We start from the raw sequence: 20,336 nt of genomic DNA, 5'->3' as shown, positions 1-20,336 counted from the left end.
TAATGCCATCAATCCTCTAGAAAGGAATTAGTGGCAGCTATTTTGATGGGAGGGACAAAGGGAAGTTTCTTGCTGGATTTCATGGCCAATAAGTAAATCAAAGTACTTCATTTTTTTAATTTATTGATTCATTTTAGTTGTTGATGGACCTTTGTTTTTTATTTATATGTGGTGCTGAGAATTGAACCCAGTGCCTCACACATTTGAGGCGAATGCTCTACCACTGAGCCACAACCCCAGCCACTCAAATACTTCATTTTTAATTTGCATATTTTTACTAAAGGTCTTTGATTGGACAATTATTTATTTTGCATGTTTGTCAACTATAGATGTATTGAAATGGAAAAGAAAAACATGCTGCTTAAAAAAATTCTTAAGTTTTTTTTTGTGTGTGTGTGTTAATATTTGAGTTTCAGTGAAGGAAAGAAACCATTTTTTAAAAAATCAGTCTTTGTGGGCTGAGGTTGTGGCTCAGCAGTAGAGCGCTCACCTAGCAGGTGCAAGGCACTGGGTTCGATCCTCTGCACCATATAAAAGTAAATAAATAAAATAAAGGTATTGTGTCCAATTACAACTAAAAAATAAATATTAAAAAACAACAAAAAAATCAGTCTTTGTGTTCTAAGATCTTCTTGTAAAAACATAATCCCATTTTAAATTAAACTTAATTTAAATTAAATTTAAAATTTTTTTCAGGGTAAAGATTGCTTTATTGGTGCCAGTTAGTACAAGTCAATAAATATTGATCCCCAAAGAAGAGCTCAGTTATTTATCAGACTACTGATCCATAGAGAGCTGAATTAAAATGAACCGAATGATTACTGAGATGACAGCAAGTCAATCTTGCTTCTTGGGAAATGAAGCCATGGCCAACTGATACATGGCATAACCTGTTCCACCAACTGTAAGAATTATGGTGGCTCTATATAGCAGGGCATCAGCTACTCCACCCTTTAGATGTGCTGGAATTCCATTATCCTCCTGAAACAGCTTTTGTTTCTCTGGAATGTTATTTTCAAAATGTGTGAAGCAGTGCTGATGGTCCTTTGGGCAATCTGAAGAAAACACAGCAGATTCCGCAGCATCTTGCCTCATTTACTGCCCACCAACCGCAGCAACTGAATGCTGAGATCGAAAATCCGATGTTAAAAATTTTTAACAGTGGGAAAAAAAAAGAAAAAGAAAAAGTTTTAAATTTTTACTTAGTCCTTCTTTGTTGTACTTTAAGAGATCTGAGTTTCAGACTTATATTATTTTCTTTCTTCCTGAAAAACTTCTTTTAACATTTTGTCATTTTATTCCAACAAATTCCATCAATTTTGTGTGTCTGAGAAAGTCTTTATTACTGCTTTATTACTGAGGGATACAGGATACAGATTTCCAGATTGATTTGGGTTCTTTCTTTTTCCCTCCTCAACACTTTCAATCAATCAACATCTCTCAATATCTCTCTCTCTCTTCTCTCTCTCTCTCTCTCTCTCTCTTCTCTCTCTCTCTCTCTCTCTCTCTCTCTCTCTCTTCTCTCTCTCTCTCTCCTTCCCCCTTCTCTCCCCACTTCCTCTCTCTCCAGTCTTTTTTCCAGTACCAGGCATTGAACCCAGGGTGCACAAATGCTAAGCAGCTGCTCTACCACCAAGCCATGCCCCCACCCCCTTTTTATTATTTTTTTTTTCAGACATTGTCTCACTGGAATCTTTCTGCCTCAACCAGCTAGCTGGGCTTATAGGCATGTGCCACCACACCTAGCTCAACTATAGTTGGCTTCCCTATGGCTTCCCTCAGGATTAAAAAAAAATTGTTGTTGTTGTTGTTTAATACCTTTATTTTTATTTATTTATTTTTATGTGATGCTGAGTTTGGAACCAAAGGCCTCAAGCATGCTAGGCAAGCACTCTACCGCTGAGCCACAACCCCAGCCCAGGATTTTTTTTTCTTTAACTTTGTTTTTCTGTTGTTTGAAAATGATATACCTAATTACAGGTTTGTTTCCTTTGGCATTTATCCTGTTTAGTGTTCTCTGAGCTTCCTAGAACCATAGTCTGGTGTTTGACATTAATTTAGAGGAAATCATCAAGTCATTATTGTTTCAAACAATATGAATAATTTCTCCTGTTCCTTTTTTTCTCTGTATATAGATTGTATCTTTTGTACATAAAAATTGTACATATCAATGGAGTATTGTGATGTTTAAATACATGTACACATTTTATAACTGAGTTAAACATATATATCTACTCAAATATTTATCAATTCTTTATGGAAAAAATTCAAAATCCTTTTAGATTTTAAAGAAAATATTTATTCTTAAGTTTTAGATCGACACAGTATCCTTATTTTACATTTATGTGGTGCTGAGGCTCAAACCCAGTGCCTTGTGCTTGCTAGGTGAGCACTCTACCACTGAGCCACAATCCCAGCCCCTTCTTTTAGATTTTTGAGATATACAGTACACAATTGCTATCTATAATCACACCATTGCACAATAACACAATAGAACTTTTTACCCCATCTAACTACAATTTAGTGCCCTTTTACCAATATTTCCCCACCCTCCTCTCTCTCCTACTCTCTCCATCCTTTATTTTTTTTACACAATACCTTTATTTTATTTATTTGTTTGTATGTGGTGCTGAGGATCGAACCCAGTGCCTCACATGTGCTAGGTGAATGCTCTACTGCTGAGCCACAACCCCAGCCTCCTGTTCTTTTTTTAATATTTTTTTTAGTTGTAGTTGGACAAAATACCTTTATTTTATTTTTTTATTTATTTACTTTATGTGGTGCTGAGGATCGAACCCAGGGCCTCGCACATGCTAGGCGAGCACTCTGCCACTGAGCCACAACCCAGCCCCTCTATTTGTTTTTATGGTTGTTGTTTTTGATTGGTTTGCTTCATTCTTTATTCTTTAATTTTAAGCTCTGGAAGTTTCTGTTGATATATCATCAAACCCAGACATTGTGTATCTTCTTTACTAATTAGCCCATCAAAGGCATTCTTCACATGGTGAGAGATAGGGGTTTAATTTCATTTTGTTTTATATGAACTTCCAGTTTTCCCAGCACCATTTGTTGAAGAGGCTATCTTTTCTCCAATGCATGTTTTTGGCACCTTTGTCTAATATGAAATAATTATAATTTTGTGGGTTATTCTCTGTGTCCTCTATTTTTTACCATTGGTCTATCAGTCTGTTTTTGTGCCAATACCATGCTGTTTTTGTTACTATTGCTCTGCAGTATAGTTTAAGATCTGGTATAGTGATGCCACCTGCTTCACTCTTCCTGCTAAGGATTGCTTTAGTTATTCTGGATCTCTTATTTTTCCAGATGAATTTCATGATTGCTTTTTATATTTCTATGAGTAATGCCATTGGGATTTTGATCAGAATTGCATTAAATCTGTATAGTACTTTTGGTAGTATAGTCATTTTGATAATATTAATTCTGCCTATCCAAGAGCAAGGTAGATCTTTCCATCTTCTAAGGTCTTCTTTGATTTCTTTCTTTATTATTTTTTTTTTGCATTTATTTTTTGTTGAATTTATTCCCGTGCCATAAGTTTTTGTTTCTTTAGCTTCTTCTGGGATATCTTTTTCTTCTGTGCAACCTCCTCTTCTGGTTTAGGAACAATTTGTTCCTTTTCAGTGAGGATCATCTCAATGTGGCCGGGGGAACTCATGTATGGGTTAATCCGACCATGAGCTCTGTATGTAAGATGGCGCATCTTCAGTGCTTTGTTCACCTGGATATGTTCAATGACCAGAGAATCTACGTCTAAACCCTTAAGTTCAGCATTACTCTCTGCATTTTTAAGCATGTGCAGCAAAAATTCAGCACTCTTTTTGGGCCACCGGCCCTGTGTCCAGCCCCACTGTTTGGCCTGGGCACACCTCCCAACTCCACCATTGGCACACATTGCTTCTTTAATGTGACATCTTTCAGGTACTTGGTGGCTTTTCGGATATGCATACCCTTGATGGCTTGCGCAGTTTCATGGGTGTTCTTAAAGTGAACACGAAGATTTGAGCCTCTTGATTTGCATGATTTTGTGGGGTTTTCCGGGTCAAGAGAGTAGCGGACCATTTTCATAGATCACCTCAGGCCGCTTACAGGAAGAGGAAGAGCTGATTTCTTTCTTTAGAGTTCTGTAGTTTTCATTGTATACATCTTTCACCTCTTTTGTTGATTCCCAAGTATCTTGATTTGTCACTGATACACAGAAATTCCTTTGATTTATGGGTGTTGATTGTATATCCTGCTACTTTCTGAATTCATTAATTCTAGAAGTTTTAGTTTCATTAGTTCTAGAAGTTTTCTGGTGGAGCTTTTTAGGTCTTCTAGGTATAGAATCATATCATCATCAAATAGTGCTAATTTAAGTTCTTCTTTTCCTATACATATCCCTTTAATTTCTTTTATCTGTCTAATTGCTCTGGCCAGTGTCTCAAGAACTGTGTTAAATAGAAGTGGTGAAAGAGAGCATCTCTGTCTTGTTCCAGTTTTTAGAGGGAATGTCTTCAATTTTTCTCCATTTAGAATGATGTTGGTCTGAGACTTAGTGTAGATAGCCTTTACGATGTTGAGATATGCTCCTGTTATCCCTAGTTTTTCTAGTGTTTTGAACATGTAAAGGTGCTGTATTTTGTCAAATATTTTTTCTGCATCTGTTGAGATGATCATATGATTCTTATCTTTGAGTCTATTGATGTGATGAATTACATTTATTCATTTCTGTATGTTGAACCAACCTTGCATCCCTGGGATGAATCCCACTTGATCATGGTGCACTATCTTTTTGATATGTTTTTGTATTCGATTTGCCAGAATTTTATTGAGAATTTTTGCATCTATATTCATTAGAGATATTGGTCTAAAGTTTTATTTCTTTGATGTGTCTTGTCTTTGCCTTGTTTTGGGATCAGGATTGATATTGGCCTCATAGAATGAGTTTGGAAGTGCTGCCTCTTTTTCTATTTCCTGAAATAAATTGAAGAGTATTGGTATTAGTTCTTCTTTAAAGGTCATGTAGAACTTGGCTGTGTATCCATCCAGTCCTGGGCTTTCTTGGTTGGTAAGCTTTTGGTGACATCTTCTATTTCATCACTTGATATTGGTCTGTTTAAATTGTGTACATCTTCCTGATTCAATCTGGGCAAATTGTATGACTTAAGAAATTTGGATCAAGGGCCTAGGAATTAAACCAGAGACTCTGCATCTAATAGAAGAAAAAGTAGGCCCTAATCTTCATCATGTGGGCCCCAACTTCCTTAATAAGACTCCTATAGCACAAGAATTAAAACCAAGAGTCAATAAGTGGGATGGACTCGAACTAAAAAGTTTCTTCTCTGCAAAAGAAACAATCTCTGAGGTGAATAGAGAGCCTACATATTGGGAGCAAATTTTTACCCCTCACACATCAGGTAGAGCACTAATCTCTAGGGTATATAAAGAACTCAGAAAGCTAAACACCAAAAAAACAAATAACCCAATCAACAAATGGGCCAAGGACCTGATAGACACTTCTCTACAATCAATCAACAAATATATGAAAACATGCTCATCATCACTAGCAATTAGAGAAATGCAAATCAAAACTACTCTAAGATATCATCTCACTCCAATCAGAATGGCAGCTCTTATGAAGACAAACAACAATAAGTGTTGGCAAGGATGTGGGGAAGAAGGCACACTCATACATTGCTGATGGGACTGCAAATTGGTGCAGCCAATATTGAAAGCGGTATGGAGATTCCTTGGAAACCTGGAAATCGAACCACCATTTGACCCAGCTATCCCTCTCCTCAGTCTATACCCAAGGAACTTAAAAACAGCATATTACAGGGACACAGCCACATCAATGTTTATAGCAGCACAATTCACAATAGCTAAACTGTGGAGCCAACCTAGATGTCCTTCAGTGGATGAATGGATTAAAAAAAGTGACATATGTACACAATGGAATTTTACTCAGCAATAAAAGAGAATAAAATCATGGCATTTGCAGGTAAATGGATGGTGTTGGAGAAGATAATGCGAAGTGAAGCTAGCCAATCCCAAAAAAAACAAATGCTGAATGTTTTCTCTGATATAAGGAGGCTAATTCATAGTGGGGTAGGGAGGGGGAGTGCCTTTAGTTCTCGCGACTAAAAGGCTCAGAGGTCACTCAGGTAAACTGGGCTAACTGGGCTGCGCAAAATAACCACACAAGAGACACAGATACCTTTTACTTTGGGGTCGCTGTGATGGCTCCTCTGAACTTAAAGGTTGGCAGGAAGAGAGAGAGAGAGAGAGCACACACATGCTGATCCCTTTTATTGAGGAGAAGCTATTCAAATAAGACAAGGGGTCAGGTTTCAGGGGGCTGAGTCTATCTTCATGATGTCTGCTATCAGCAGGTTGACTGACATCTGGGTAGTTCACACCCAAGGGCAAGTAAGAGGAGGGAACACACACAAGGCACTTTCATGGAAGATTCTACCCTAAACAGAGGTTATATTATAAAGGAACAGGTGAGCATAGCTCCCCCCATAGGGCTGTAGCAAGACACACCCAAGACACCATCCCTCGAACCCAAGAAGGGTGGGGAAAGCTCTGCCACATTTCTGTAACTGAGAGCCTCAGCACCCAGCTGGGGAGTGTGACTCAGTCACGTGCAAGTTTGGTCTCCCACAGGGGAGCACGGGAGAAATAGATGAACTCTAGATAGGGCCGAGGGGTGGGAGGGAAAGGGAGGAAGCAAGGGGTTAGCAAGGATGGTGAAATGTGATGGACATCATTATCCAAAGTACATGTGTGGGGCTGGGGGTGTGGCTCAGTTGGTAGAGTGCTAGTTTAGCATGTGTGAGGCACTGGGTTCGATTCCCAGCACCACATATAAGTAAATAAATAAAGGCCAATCAACAACCAAAAAAGAAATTTTTAAAGTACATGTGTATGAAGACACGAATTGGTGTCAACATACTTTATATACAACCAGAGATATGAGAAATTGTGGAGTATATGTGTAATAAGAATTGTAATGCATTCCACTGTCATTTATTTTTTAAAAAATCAATTTAAAAAAGGCATTCTTTGTTTCTAGTAACAGAAACCATTTCTGTAGCATTTCTTTCTATTTTTTTCTTAGGATTTCCATGGTGGGAGTTTGAACCCAGGGCATTTTTTCACTGAGGTACATCTCCAGTCCTTTTTATTTTTTATTTTGAGGCAGGATCTCATTGAGTTGCTAAAGCTGACCTGGAACTTGAAATTCTCCTGCCTCAGCCTTCCAAATCATTGTCATTACAGGTATGTGTCACCATACCTGGCTCAGGGTTTCTATTTATTTGCTTACATTGACCACTGCTTACTTTATCTGTTAAAACCCTTAGCATATTAATCAAAGTTGTTTTAAATTTCCTATCTGATAATTTCAACATCCCTGTTATGTCTGGTTCTTATGCTTGTTTTGTCTCTTTAAATTGTGCTATTTTCCTTTTAGCATGCCTTACAATTTTTTCTTTTTAGCTGGCATAATTACTGGGTTAAAAAAATCTGCTGTAAATATGCCTTTAGCAATGTGGTAGTAAGGCATGGAGGGAGAAGTGTTACTTAGAGTCCTGTGATTAGGTCTTTTAATGAGCCCATGCCTCTGGGTTATAAACTTAGGTGTTGCTCAATTTCCTCACCCACAGAAGGAACAGGATGATTACAGTAGGCTGGAATTGGGCATTTCCCTATTCCCAGGTCAATAGATGTAATAAAGCCCTGCAATTTAGGCTTTGATTATATAGTTTTTCCTGAGGATGGACTTCGTTAGGAAATGTTTCAAAATGGTTTCTTCCTCTGTCCTCCTCCTGGAAGCTTTAGGGATTTTTCTCCAGTGTTTATTATGAGAACCTTATCAATCATCCAGAGTTAAAGCAACATAAGCATGGGAGCTTCCCTATTTCTGCTTCCTCCTGAAGTTTTTAACTCTCAAGACTTGTCCTCACTGAGTCTCCAGCAGTTCGTCAATTAGAGTTCAGGTTTTTCTACCCTGGAATTTGTTCCCATGGAGATTTCTTTCTGGGTATATTGTGATCTTGTGTCCACCTGTATGAACCTTCAATATTATGGATAGTTTGTCCTGGTACCTCACTTTTGCTATCACTAAGAAAATTTGTTGATCTTTTAGTTTGTTTAAGTTTTACTTGTTGTTAAGAACAGAGTGGTTCTTAAGTTCCTTAGGTAAGGAACAGGAAACCCAGAAGTCCTGTAGGTTATAATTTTACTTGTAATTTTCTCTTTGATCCAAGAGTTATACAATAGAGTATTATACATTTTTTAGATTTTTTTTATCTTATTATTTTTTCTAACTTTATTTTATTAAATCAAATAATTCTGTACTTTTTCATCAAGGTTATCTTCTTTGTCAAGTACCTGATCAATGTATACATATTCCATGGTCATAAAAATGTATATTTTCTATTTATAATTCAAATTTTGTGTGCCTCTATTATATCAGGGTTATTGGTTTTAATATTCAAGTGTAATGATTTTAGAAATCAGCTCCCAGGCAATTATTTCTTTCATCAGTCTATTTCTAAAATTTATAATTTAAATGTAGTTTAGTTTTCTAATGTGGTTTTGTCATGTACTTAATTACATATGAACATACAGGACTATGATCATTTTTGTGTTCTTTGTAAATTAGGCCTTACCTCCATTTTGTTTTATCATGTTGCATGTTTTCAAGAGGTAGCACAGTTCATTCACCCTGAAATTCCTCCTCAATTCAGATGCATTTTCTAAGAGGAAAAGGGGAGATCAAGAAGAGTCTCAAGCTACATATGCAGGTCACACAGCCTGCAAAAGAGTTTGCAATTCAAATGGTGGACTGGAAGAGAACAGAAGTGATGTAGGATGTGATGATTACGAGGGAGGAGTAGAGAAGATAGAAGTAAAATAAAAATAAAGGAAGAGTGAAAGAGACAACAATAGAGATTGGCTAGTAGCAGAAGAAACGAAAGAGAATCAAGGGAAACAGATAAGTGAAAGAAAAAATATATAAAGTAAAACTTTTTAAAAATAAAAATAAAAGAATATAAAACAAGGTGAAATATACTAATCAAATATCATAGTCCTCAAAATACTGATCCATGAAAAGTAACTGGCTTTAAAAATGCTAGAAATGAGAAAAAATGTGAATATATATAAATATACATGAATAATTAGGGTCACAATTAAACAGAGAAAAGAAAAAAAGAAAAAAAATCTTGATTAACAGTTAAAGAAGTGTGTCTGTCTGAGTTCAAAAGATTCTCAGTTTCCCTTCTCAGCAGTATTAGGTGGAGTCTACGGGGTAAGAGAGTTAATCCCATAATTGGAACTCCTGGAGGCAGGATTTAGGTTTAGGTGGGTTCCATTCTTCACTGAATGCCAGTTGGTCTGGAGACTTCAAATCAGTGCATTTCCAGGGCCCAGCAATTGCCAGCCCACACTGGAAGATTACACCCAAGGAATCTCTCCTGGGTTCTGCTCATCATGTGGTTGAAGAGCCAATTCTTAGTCCAATATGTCACTTGCAGACCTCACATATCCTGGTCTTGGGTTCAGTCTCCAAACTTGGTCTTTCCTACTCCTGCCCTTTCAAATTCCTGGCCAGCTGCAACTCTCCCAGTGGGTTCTGCAAGCAGATGGGCTGGATGGGGAGAGAGCCAGGTGGGGTTCCACTATCCCCTGTGTAAACATCTTTCTAAAATTGATTTTCTCCTGGTAACTTAGGCAGTGTGAATTTTCCAGGCCTATATTTCTAGCCAAACTTGGGTTTGTCAGGAATCAGCTCCCCTAACTGCTGGCCCCCACACTGCAGCTGTAAAATGGTTCCTTCCTCTGTCCTCTGCACACAGCCTGGAGAGATGGTGGTTTCTTTCCCACACAAGGATATTGTGCAGCACACCTTTCAATTTAGTCAAGCAGTGTCTTTGATCTTTCAGCTTTCTGTACCCAGACACAGCTCAATCCTCCTAAAAATGCGGGTTCCTTTAATTCCCTTATCTCTCCACTTTGCTCACAGAGGGACCTCTCTGGCTGTTGCCTCCAGCCACAGCAGTGGCTATGGCACTGGGGATTTCTTCTTTATTTTGTTATATCCAGCCTCCTGAGCCCCGATCTGTTTTGAATGTCCAGAATTAAATTCCAGTAAAGTCCCCCTCACCCCTCCTTTTTTTTGTTTGTTTGTTTTTGTTCACCTACTTTGCTGAGAAGCTGCCTGTCTGCTTTCTTGGTTTCATGCCATGGAGCAGCCAGAGAAAGCAACCTTCTCTATTCTACCCAATCATACTGAATTTTTTAAAATTTTTATTTGTTCTAAATTTTAAAAAATATTCTTTTTAGTTATACATGACAATAGAATACATTTTGACATACGTACACAATCATACTATATTTAAACACATACACAGCTGTGCACAGCCTTGCAAAATTTTGGAAGGTTAAACCTAAAAGGAAGAGCCCAAAAAAGCCTCCAGAGAAGGAAAACAGAGGTTACTTAAGAAGGTATGAGAACTGGATTGGCATTTTTTGTTTTTTGTTTTGTTTTTGGTACTAGGGATTGAACCCACAGGCGCTTAATCACTGAGCCACATCCCCAGACTTTTTTTTTTAATGATTTGAGACAGGGTCTTGCTAAGCTGCTTAGGGCTTCACTAAATTGCTGAGGCTGACTTTGAACTCACAATCCTCCTGCCTCAACCTACCGAATTGCTGGGATAACAGGCATGGGCCATCACACCCAGCTGATATATGTTTTATTATTAGCCAAAATTATTATGCTAGAAGACATTGAAACAATACCTTTAAAGGTGAATAGAAAGTTTTTTTGAGTCTAGAATTCTGTACCCAAACAAATAGAAGAGTAAAATAGGTATTCATACATGTAAGAAGTAATGTTTATTTTACTGCATTTTTCTGAAAAATTACTTATGAATATACTTTGGAAATAATGAAATGTGAGCTAGTAAGAAGGACTCATCCTAGGAAAAGCAATGCAGAAAACCTGATAAATAATGGATCCACATTCAAAAAGGATGCCAGAGAGTTAGAAGAATGCCTTGAAACAAAAGCTAGGCTCCAGTTAACAAGCTAAAATTAAGCTGGGTGATCATCACAAAAAATACAGTGGTATATGCTTCAGTTTGTCAAATGACAGAGATTAGTAGAAACACTAAGGAAAGCAAAGTTTTATAAGAGAATGATAGTTGAAATACAAAAACGAAAATACAACATGTTTGTTAGAGCTGCTTGAGTGTAAGAAAAGATTTGACCTTGACCCTTGAAGTAGTCCTCTTTAATTGGCATTGTAATACAAGATTACATTTCCTATTCTGTGGGTTCAAACTAATTTTTTGATTCTATGATAAATGATATTTATGGAAATACAAGCTATACATACTAGATACTGGTTTTAAATTTTTTAGAATCAATCTATATATACAGGAGACAATTAAAATGACTAACAACTAGGGCAGGGAAAGTCTTGGCAATGACCAGAGAGGAGAAAACCTCCAGAGTCCTAGAGAAGTCCAAATGCTGAAGCAGTAGGAGGCAGCAATGTGACCTAGAACTGTGGGCCCATCTCACTTTTGTGGCTAACCATTGGTGGCAGAAGTGGTTTCAGAAAGAAGAGTAGCTACAAGGAAATACTTCTGAAAAAAATCAATGTGAACTCCATCCTGGAGTGAATCTTCTCCTGAGCTCTTTCATTCCAGAATGATAATCCTCTTGTGGGAAAGATCTGTAATAGTGACTGATGGTTGAGTATGAGTGTTGTGCTTGGGATGAAGAATCAGGCTGGTAAAGAAGTCACAGATCTTTCTTCAAACTTCAAACTTTCCTTCTTTACCACCAGAAGATAAATACCTCAACTTCACAAGGCAATTAGAAAATACAGGGAACTTTGCCTACAGTTGCTGAGAATAGAAATACATACCAATGAGCAGATGCTGGAAGAATCTTGACCTCTGCCTGGGTTTCTAGGTGGGATAATATCCAGAATGTGGAGAGGAGGCATCAGTTGTCCTGGAAAAAATTGAAGACAGCTTGAATGAAAGACCCACAGATAATGTAACTGAGATTGAAAATAAGCACTTGATTCCAACACAAAAAGGTACTAGAGCTGCTGAATCATGTAGGAGGAGTTTCTATAGAACTATAACATCTTTACAGTATAAAGTAGAAGCTTTAGTTACTGGTGAGTCGTTACTCAACACCAGAAAGTCCACAATGAAGAGAACATTTTTGAGATCAGTAAGTTTTGAAAGGCTTTTATTTATAACGGATTCTTCCTTTCCTATCAAGAGATCCACTTCAAGAAAAAATGCTATCAGAATAAAGAATGTGGGAAAGCTTTTAGCTGTAGTGGGCTTATGTGACATCAAAGAATCGACATGCATCAATGTTGTAACTGTGAGGAGGAGGCCTTTGCTCAGCAAGGAAACCTTATGGAACCCTGGGGAGAGAATGTAAGAATACCTTCATCCAGATCCAGGAGGGAAGAGATTTTATAAATGTGAATGTGGAAATACTTTCCAAAGAATCACCAGTCTTGTTCAACATTGAAGAATTTACACTGTAGAGAACCCTTGGCAGTGTAATTAGTATGGAGAAGTCTTCAGACAGAGTTTGGACCTTGGGAAACACCAGTGGATTCATATTAGAGAGTTGTATGGGCTGAGGTCAAGCCTCCACAACAGAATCTCCACGATGCTGAAAAAATTAATGTAAATGGGCAAGTTGTATAGGGAATGAGTAGTCTAAATTGCTCATTTTAGCCAGTAAAGTCATTAAATGAATGTATCAGATTAAAAAAAAAGAACAAAGAAAAAAGAAAAAAATTAGTAAACTGAGAATAAAATTTAAAATGCGGCCAATTGAATGAATAAAAGAGGTGCAGAAAGCTGGGGAATAATTTTTTCAAATAGAAGTCAGTAGACCTATCCAGAGTAAACAGATTCGATAACTAAGGAACCAATATAAGAAATTAAAACAGCATAACATATTAGGAACAGATAAGAATAGGTACTGTAAGGGAGCTAACTTCATTTTTCATGGAATTAAGTATTTGGGGTATAGCTCAATGGTACAGCACTTGATTAGCATGTATGAGGCACTGAATTCAAGCCCCTATATAAGAAAAAATAGATATTTATAAGTTTTTATGGTACTTGATAGTTAAAATGTATATAGAAGAGCAAAACACCAAGAATAGCCACGACAATCTTGAAGAATAAAGCTGGAAGGATTATCCTGCCAGCTACCTGGCCTTATCATAAAGCTATAGTAATTAAAATAGTGTGGTACTGGTATAATATCAAGCAAAATGACTAATAGAAAAATTAGATGTCACAGAAACAGACTCACATATACAGACACTTGGTATGACACAAGGGGCATTGGAGATCAGTGGGGAAAAGAGAAGTTATTTATTGGACCTGGGATAATTATCAAATTGGAGAGGGAAATGAAAAAAATGCAAGAGAAAATCTTACCTAGGGAGGTTTTCAAATGAAACACAAAATGCCAATTTATATAGAAAAGTTTGGCAAAATTGTATTAAAATTAATACTAATGACTTTATTGGCTATAGCTCAATGATAGAGTGCTTGCCTAGCACTTGTGAGGCACTGGGTTAGATCCTTAATACCACATATAAATAAACAAAAAAAGGTATTGTGTTATTCTACAACTAAAAAATTTTTTTAAAAAAGTAATATGATGAAATTACTAAATAGCACCCTAAAGAAAATGAAAGTAATCCACATACTAGGAGATCACAACACATACATCCAATGGATATATTAAATCTCCCCCAAGCCAGTAAGAAAAACCAAGTAATATATTTCATTAGATGCACCATTATTTTATATACCATCAAAAAAGAGACAAATTGATGCTTTCTCATCATTTCCTTTAAAAGAACTTGTAAGAAAATTCAACAATTCCTCTTCCTAAATGCTAAGGTGTTTGTAAAACATGTTTTGGGTTTTTTTCAACATTTAGCCCTTTTTCATTGAAAATGTTTTCACTGAAAGCATACATACTTTTTGTAGAAAGGGAACGAATCCTATTATTTTAGCCCACTTGTGTTTCATTCATTCATTTACCAAACACTTATCAAAATTTCCTTTGCATTAAAAACCCAGGATATAAAGATGAATGAGCTTGCCTCTATTATAGCTGGGAAATGATTACAATGCCTTGTGAACATGTTGCGAATGAGGTATGCTGAAAATGGAAGGAGATGAAAAGACTATTGAAAACTACACATTTGATTCTGAACTTTGAAAGATGAATGACAACTAGACACTGAAAAGGAACAAAGATTTCAAAAGTCTGGAAAAAACATAGGTCAAGTGAAGTAAGTACACTGATGCTAATGAATCATGGCATATGAGGGAAGGAGCAGGAGCCAGCAACTGAAAGATGGAGAGATGTCAACATGATGTATGATAAAGTCATTTTAGACATTGACAGTTGGAACCTATCGTTGTTGGAGAATTATTTTGTAGAAAGAATTCTGGATTTTGTTGTAGGAAGTAGACAGAGATTGGTTTGAATCTTAAGTCATGCTTACAAACAGAAGTACTTTCTAGTGTTCACACTTAAGTCTGCTTTTGCCCAGTTCCCTATCACTGATGAAGCTAAAGTGTACTGGGTGTTATGGTCAGAGTTCACTCATAGTCAAGATCCTGCCCTCAAGGACTATTGCTCAGTCTTCAAGTTCTTGTTTAAATATCTCCTCTTTGACACCTACTTGGGGTAACCTAATCCCTTTATATAATCTCTAGTAGCATTTGTACAGATATTTGTAATAGTTTCCTTCTGGGCTATTTGTTATATGTCCTGAAACAAAAGCTTCTTCATAGTCAAATGCCAGGAACATAGTATCCATTGTTGAGTGAAGAATTACAATAAATGTGAACTTTTGCTTCCAGCCAAGATGGAGTTAACAGGAACTGGATTTACCCTCCTGCCTGAAATAACAATAAACAGAACAAAGTACATAAACAACAGATTTGAAGGTACTGAACATAAGACAATGAAGGACAGAAATCTCTGAAAGATGAAGATATAAGAAGAGTGCTATGATTGACCCTGTTTACTGTTTTGAAAGTTTCCAAACAGTTAGAAGAAAGAGAACCCAGGAAGAGCAGAATAGGCTCATTTAATTGAAGAGATGGAAGTTAAGAGTCCTATACAATTAAGGCAGTTAGAAATTTTAGGACCATGTACCAGAGAGGAGAGAAACAGATCTGCCAAGGTCTCATCTTGAAGATTGAGCTGAGTACTGATAGGTTCATTTGTATGAAAAAAATTACCTGACGCCATGAAAAGAATCACCTGGAAGGATTAGAACAAATAGTACCAGTGCTCACAAAGGGCCAAGAATAATGCCTATTTACCAGCAAGAAAAATAATTCAGTGGATATCAGGGAGATTGCTAAAAATAAAAAAAATCTGGCTTTGGTAGTGAGGAATAATTATTCCTCGACAAAACACGCAATTCTAGTTCCACTTAACACATTTTAAAAGCAAAATCTAAAATGATTAAACTGTTTCCAAGTAATTTAACTACATCTTCAAAAAAATCTCCAAAAGCTCTGTAATAATGAAAAATAATCGGCAATTAAAAATATGAAATCTCAATGTCTAACATCCAGTTGAAATTACCAGGCATGCAAAGAAACTACAACCCATAATGAAGTGAATGATAATTCAATTGAACTCAGGTAGGAAAATATAATCCATAATATGGTAATTAATAAATAAATCAAAACCAACCGAGAACTAACAGAGATATTAGAATTGGTAGAAAAGAATGTTAGAAGTTATATTTTATATTTTGTATGTTCAAAAATTAACAAGAGAAGTGGAAAATAAAAATATCCAATTGAGATTTTTGATATGAAAAATCTGTCTGATTACACACTACAGAAAATTAGTGAATTTGAAGCATAGTAATTGAAACTATCTAACATGAAACATGGAGGGGGAGTAAATAATTTTGGAAATCAACAGAGGACCAGTGAGCTATGGACAACTCCAAATGATCTGAAGGACATGAGAAAGGGGAGGACAGAAAAAAAATTAAAGAAATAGTGACCAAAAATTTTCCAAAATGGATAAATGTTGTAAAGCCACAGATGGAAGAAGCTCAAAACAACAAGCGGAAAGGAAACTAGATAAAGGCATATCATAATCAAATTTCTCTAAACCAGTGAAAGAAAAATGTAAAAGCAAACAGAGGGGAAAGAAAACACAGGGGAATGAAGATACCATTGACAATAGATAACTCAATGGAAATAACCCAAGAGAAAAGACTGGGGGGAAATACCTCTGAAGGACTACTGAGGGGTGGGATTGGGGGTTGGGGAAACCTATTAATATTAGAATTCTATACCAATTTATAACTTCTTTCAAAATGAAGGTGAAATGAAGACTTTTTAAAGACATTTTAAAAAGCTAAAAGAGGGGCTGGGGATATTGCTTAATGGTAGTACTTGCCTAGCACGTATGAAGCCCTAGGTTTGTTATAGTTAAAGCTTCGTCCTGGGGTTTCATAAACTGACTTCCAGACCACTCACATATAATCAAATCAAGCCTTTATTGAAGCACACCAGTGGTGACTGACCAGAACATAAAGCTGTTCCCCTGATCAGCCCAGAACAATTGCAAGGGCATTCCATATAAGCCTGAAAGCTGCAAAAGGGATGTTCAGGGGTCTATCCAATGCAAGCAAGCCAGGTTACAGAAGCGGAAGAGTGTAGTCAAGCGGCAGGAAGCCTAACCAATCTCAGTTAACCCAATCATCCCAGTTACAGAAACAGAGCCCCTGTTACCCTAGTTACAGAAACAATGCCCCATTGGGTAGTTCTGTGTTCTTAAAGGTTTCTATAGCAAAAGGAAAAGAACATCTTGCCCCAGTCATGACCCTTCTACTTGGCATGGTTGTTTTACAGAATGGAGTCACAAAACAAAATGGAGTCACATTTGCTTTTACTATCACAGGTTCAATCCCCAGCACAAAAAAAAAAACAAAAAACAACAACAAACAAAAAACAACCCTAAATAATACCACTCAGGAAGAAGGAAAATAACAATAGATAGAGCTCTGAATCTACCTAAAGAAATTTCTTTAGGTAGATTCAGAGCTCTATCTATTGTTATTGCTGTTGCTTGGGGCATAGTTTCAAGTCATTACAAGATGTTTATTCTTCAGTCCTCTTCCTGGGAATCCAAGGTAACTCACAGCAAAGGAGACAGATAGAAAATGGAGGCAAAGATGCTGAATTTTTTAGTCTGCCTTTAGTTATCCATTGGACACTTTCAGGGACAGCTGAAGAGTCTCAGTCCTTGTTTTAGCTTTACTAACCTGGAAAAAAAAATTAGTGGTAGAAGGCATTTTGTTTTTTTCCCCTCAATTTTTCTTCAGTGTTTTACCTAGCTTTTTTCTATGGTTATAAAGTAAACAAACTATTTCTTCACTCTGAGACATTAAATTTAATTAGCAAGCCCAAAAATTTAGAAATAAAGGTCAATGTGTGGTTTGTGAATTGTATAAGGATCAACTTTACTTTGTATTTTTCAAGATTTTTCACAGGGTTTTCCATTTCAGCCTCACATGTGATCTTACTACTTACTTTCAAAACTTTGATTGAGGACATTTCTCATTTATGTGTGTATTCCTTGTAGGCTTCAGGGATGTTTTTCACTTCTCATTATTGTGAGGATCTTGCCTCAGATCTTATTACAAATATCAATCTGACAGCTTCAAACCTGGGCCAGAATACCTAGCCCAGAATGCCTTGGAATATGCATTACAGAGTGTATCCTGCATGTGATCAGATTATCTGATACTTTTCTCAGCTAGTAATGCCAGGTCAATAACAAATAGATTGAAAGGGTAAAGTTTCTAAGCTGCAAAGCCTGAGTTAAAATGTAAAGGACCAGGCATTGTAAAGCTGCTTCTAAACTGCAAAGCCTGGGTTAAAAAGTAAAGGACTAGGTATTGTACAGTTTCTGAACTACACACAGAACCTGAAATTCCTAAGGCAGTTAAGACAATGCCCTACTGGCCATTTAGTTGTTTAATAACTTAGGACCCTGTGTAGCCCCTGTAGCCCGGCACGTAGGCATCCAGGGCCCAAAACCAATCAGTTTGAATGTGTACCCCGCTTAGAAGTGACCAATCACCCCCGCCTAGCCTGTTCCCGCCAATGAATGTACCAATCATGTCTAAGAGTTGTTGTTTGATTTTCCCCACGCCTCATAATGATTTGTTCTGATGTATGCAAAGCCCCCGCCCGCCCCAAAAAGTGTACTTAAGCACTGCTCAACCCCTGCCCGGGGCTCTGGGCTGCTCTCCTTTCTTGAGTGGGCACGGAGCCCCAGCATGCTGGATCAATAAATCCCCTTCTGCCAATTGCATGAGTGGTCTCTTGGTGGTCTCTTTCTCCAACGCTTCGCCAGACCCTTACAAGATAATGGGTCATTTGTAGATGAAAAAACTTATTAAATAAAAAGCATGCCTCTCAGATCCCAGAGTCTTTTTTTATTCCTTCAACTTAGATCCCTAAATATCCTAATTATGAGTGTTCAGATCCTTGTGTGGGGATAAGATCCAAAATAGGATCAGTTCTCTATTTTTCCTACAGGGATATCAAATCCACAAATAAAAGCAAATGCAGAATTCCACAGATGTGCCTTAAAGGTTTTTCCAAGTTCAACACAGATGACCTAATCCAGACACATGTACATTCAGGGTTACATGCAAGATAAAAACTCATTCTCTTTTGAAGAGTCTAAATAATGGCAATATTAACATATAATGTATGGAGTCATATAGACAAACCATGTAAAAGAATAAGACCTGGGGCTGGGGTTGTAGCTCAGTGTTGAGCGCTTGCCTAGCATGTGTAAGTCACTGGGTTCAGTTCTCAGCATCACATATAAATAAATTAATAAATAAAATAAAGGTTCATCAATAATTAAAAAATAATAAGAAGACCTGATTAAATAATTAAATTTATTACTAGTAAAAAAAAAAATGAGAACAATAATACAAGCTCTAAGTCTTGGCTTCTACTACCCAACTGTGAGGATGGCCTTAGGCCTCAGCCTAAGCAACTCCATTTTAAAAAGTCCAGTTTGAAAACTCCAGTCTCATCAGGCACACCTAACAGAGCCCTCCAGTATGGCCTCCGACAAGTTACTTCCCTCACACTGATAAACAGAGAGAAGCCTCTGGCAGGCTGTCTTCACCTGATAAGAAGGAAAGGTGAGAAGATCAGAGTGGAGACCACCAGACCAGATGTTTCTGACCCCAGGGTAAATGATGTCATGCAGAAATCCAGTGGTAGCGATAAGGATTGAAAGGGGGATCAAAAGCCCCCAAATTTAGCATAAATAATAGAGCTAATGAACAGGAATTCAGCCAGCCAAAACAAGGATGCCCTTGAGCTGGAAAACCTGATGAGGACCTGGACTGATATCCCATCACTTGTTATAATTTTCCTGATCCTCTGAATGACCCTCACTGCTCTCAAACTCTGGACCTTGGTGAGAGCCACAACTTCTCCCTATGACCCTCTCCTCAACCAGTTGTCCACTCCACACCAGGAAAAGCCTGCCTTGGTTTCAGACCTGATCACCGTGGTCTGGGTGAGTGTGCATCTGCTGGACTTAAAGCCTAAGGCTTAAGACTTTTTAACTTAATATGCAGAGGGAATGTCTGTCATTAGCCTGGCATGATTAAGTGTGTTTGCAGTGCTTAGAATTAATCTAGAATTGTTTGCTGTGAATTAATTATGTCTATTGCAGTGCCTAGCATTAAGGATTGTTGTTTTCTTGATTAAGAACCTATAGAGTGAAATTGTATTGAGTAATTTGAGTGAATAAAGCAATGAAAGGGGCAGAAGTGTGTGGACATTTTTTTTTAGTGTTGATAAACCTTTATTTTATTTATTTGTATGTGGTGCTGAGACTTGAACCCAGTGCCTCACACATGCCAGGCAAGTGCACTTCTGCTACTGCTGAGCCACAACCCCAGCCTGACATTCTTTATTTCTCTCCCTCAACTGCATCTGTCGAAATTTTGCCCCCTCACAACACCAGCAGAGCCAGAGACCTTGGGCAGTTAGATAACCTCTCCTGATAAATTTCTTTATAAAATGGGAATAACATGGGGCTGTGGTTATGGCTTAATGGTAGAGCACTTGCCTAGCATGTGTGAGGCACTGGGTTCAATTCTCAGCACCACATAAAAATAAATAAAATAAAGGTATTGTGTCCAACTACAACAACAAAAAAATTAAAATAGC

At 37.3% G+C, this 20,336-nt stretch overlaps 2 pseudogenes across 2 annotated transcripts; both read right to left on the bottom strand.

The window, feature by feature from the left end:
- Nucleotides 1-837: 837 nt before the first annotated feature.
- Nucleotides 838-1,085, bottom strand: LOC308648091 (cytochrome c oxidase subunit 7A2, mitochondrial-like; annotated as a pseudogene). The gene has a single exon. The product of its transcript is annotated as a cytochrome c oxidase subunit 7A2, mitochondrial-like (transcript).
- Nucleotides 1,086-3,511: 2,426 nt separating this feature from the next.
- On the bottom strand, nt 3,512-4,116 carry LOC308648071 (large ribosomal subunit protein uL22-like; annotated as a pseudogene). The gene has a single exon. The product of its transcript is annotated as a large ribosomal subunit protein uL22-like (transcript).
- Nucleotides 4,117-20,336: the final 16,220 nt, after the last annotated feature.

This window comes from Spermophilus citellus (genome assembly GCF_964194105.1).
Source record: "Spermophilus citellus genome assembly, chromosome: 4".
NCBI lineage: Eukaryota > Metazoa > Chordata > Mammalia > Rodentia > Sciuridae > Spermophilus > Spermophilus citellus.
Note: the sequence above shows the minus strand (reverse complement) of the source record. Positions and strands in the feature narration are given on the sequence as shown.